We start from the raw sequence: 2,681 nt of genomic DNA on the forward strand, positions 1-2,681 counted from the left end.
GGAGTTTACTTAGGGGTGTGGCCTGATTCCAATGTACATGGGTGTTCTGGCAAAGCTCTCTGGCTTTCTGCTTGACCTGGATCTGCAATTGGCTCATCATCATCTGACCTCTGGTGAGTCAGCAGCCTGGCATCTTACCTGCTGATCTTGGATTCATCAGCCTCCACAGCCCATGAGTCATCAGCCTGCCGTCTGACCTGCGATCTTGGGTTCCTAAGCCCTTACAGCTATGTATTCAGGAGAAGCCTCCAACCTGACATCTGACCCACAGTCTTGGGACTTGCCAGCTTCTACAACCACATGGACCATTGCCTTGAGAGAAATACTTCTCTCTCTCTCTTTCCATATATATGCATAGACAGAGGGGGGGGGGGAAACACCGTTATCAACTCAATTCCAGCTCATAGCGATCCTCGTTGGCACTATACCATCAGAGCTCCTTGTGTGTGTGTGTGTGTGTGTGTGTGTGTGTGTATATATATATATATTGTTGTTGTTGTTGTTAGATGCCGTTGAGTCAGCTCTGACTCATAGCAACCCTATGTACAACAGAAAGAAACACTGGCCGGTCCTGTGCCAACCTCAAAATCTGTGCTACACCTGAGCCCATCAATGCAGCCACTGTGTCATTCCTTCTCATTGAGGGCCTTCCCCTTTTTCAATGACCCTCCATTTTACCAAGCATGATATCCTTCTCCAGGGAATGGCCTCTTTTGACAACATGATCAAAGTAGGTGAGATTAATTTTGGCCATTCTTGCTTTCAAGGAGCATTCCAGCTACACTTCTTCCAGGACAGATTTGTTCATTACTCTGGAAGTCCATGGTACTTTCATTATTCTTCACCAATACCATAACTCAAAACCCTCAACTCTTCTTCAGTCTTCCTTATTCATAGTCCAGCTTTCAAAGGCATATGAAGCTATTGAAAATACCATGGCATGGGTTGGGCTCACCTTAGTCTTCAAAGAGACATCTTTGCTCTTCAGCACTTTAAAGAGATCTTTTCCAGCAGATTTTTCCAGTGCAATACATCATCTGATGTCTTGATTGCTTCCATTGGTGTTGACTGTGGAACCCAGTAATATGCAATCTTTGACAACTTCAATCTTTTCTCCATTTGTCATGAGGCTGCTAACTGGTCCAACTGTGAGGATTTCTGTTTTCTTTATGTGAGGTGTAATCCATACTGAAGACTGCAGGCTATAATTTTCATCAGTAAGTGCTTCAAGTCATCTTCACTTTCAGAAAGCAATGTTGTATCATCTGCATATCACAGGTTGTTAATGAGTTTTCCTCATTATACACACACACATGTACATACAAACATAAATACATAAACTCCACTGGTTTTGCTTCTCTATAGAGAATCCAGACTAAGACATTAGTGTTCACTGCATTAAATCTATTCTTGAAGTGGTCTCTAAATTCAGGTGGGATATACCCAAGGTTATACCACAGCTCTTGTGAACTTGTTTTAATTTTCTTCAGCTTCAACTTGAATTTGAAGAGCAATTGATGGCTTGTTCTACAGTCAGCCTAGAGCCTTGTTCTGACTGAACAAGGCCATCATCTTTTTCCACAGAAGTACTCAATTCCATAGATGTAGATACTCTGGAGACTGCATGATAGAATTTTGCAAAAACAACAACTTATTATTGCAAATACCTTTAAAAAAAAAAAACAAAACATAAAAAGTGACTATACATGGGGACCTCGCTGGATGGAATACACTGGAATCAAGCTGACTACATCTGGCTATGAATGCTATCAATTTTACCTCCTAAATAGTCCTCAACTTTCTTCATTTATGTGCATTTTCACCATCATCATCACCCTAATCTCTAAACTACTGAAACAGCCTCTAATTATTCTCCCACATCTAACCTTACACCTTTCTAATTTGCCTTCCACACAAAGCCAGAATGAACTTTTCAAAACACAAATTTTGCCACTCCTTCTCTTAAAACAATCCAATGACTTCCCATTGTTTGTAGGATAAAAGAGTCCTTAACATGATCTACAAGGCCCTACCTGTTTTTACCTCCCTTTTGATTTCCTTTTAAATTCTTTGCATGTGCCAGGCTTCCTCCCACCCATTAAACCATACCACCTCTGCCCAGAATGAATGTCTGCCCCTTCCTTCCCTTAATTCATTAACTCGCCTTCAGCTTTAAGCCCAGATTTCACTCCTTTGGGAAAGCCTTCCACTGACAGGTCATAAGCCTGCTCCCACCACCCCTGACATATATGCCAGGGTCTCGGGTTTGCTCAGGTCCTGCCTTCATACACTCCCCCAGAGCCTTATACTATTCCTGTACAGTACTCCCACAGTTTGTAATTGTCCATTTATTTGATATACATCTTTGTCCCCCATTAGAGTACAAAATCCGTGAAGGTCAGAACTATACTTGTTCACTTAACAAACACTTAAGAAATGTTTGTGAAGTAAATTAATGAGTATGCTTGGAAATTTTTCCTGAATGCTAAGGAGGAGTCTATACAAGTTTATAACTGAACATGATGGGAAAAAATGTGGAAAGACAGCAAATTCAAAGATCATGGGCATCAAGAGGCACTGCCAGGAAAACCACAAACTATATCTTTAGAAAACCAAGCACTAGGCTTCAAATATTAGTTATAAAGAATCTTAATACTCTTGTTCCCATTTCTGACTCATCG

At 41.1% G+C, this 2,681-nt stretch overlaps 1 protein-coding gene across 1 annotated transcript in view; it reads right to left on the reverse strand.

The window, feature by feature from the left end:
* ENTHD1 (ENTH domain containing 1) overlaps positions 1-2,681 on the reverse strand; it is a 209,785-nt gene that overhangs the window by 172,658 nt on the left and 34,446 nt on the right. The gene's annotated exons all lie outside the window — the stretch shown is intronic.

The sequence above is a fragment of the Orycteropus afer genome, unplaced genomic scaffold (genome assembly GCF_000298275.1).
Source record: "Orycteropus afer afer isolate SDZICR_OR568_19922 unplaced genomic scaffold, OryAfe1.0 scaffold00083, whole genome shotgun sequence".
In the NCBI taxonomy this organism is placed as follows: Eukaryota; Metazoa; Chordata; class Mammalia; order Tubulidentata; family Orycteropodidae; genus Orycteropus; species Orycteropus afer.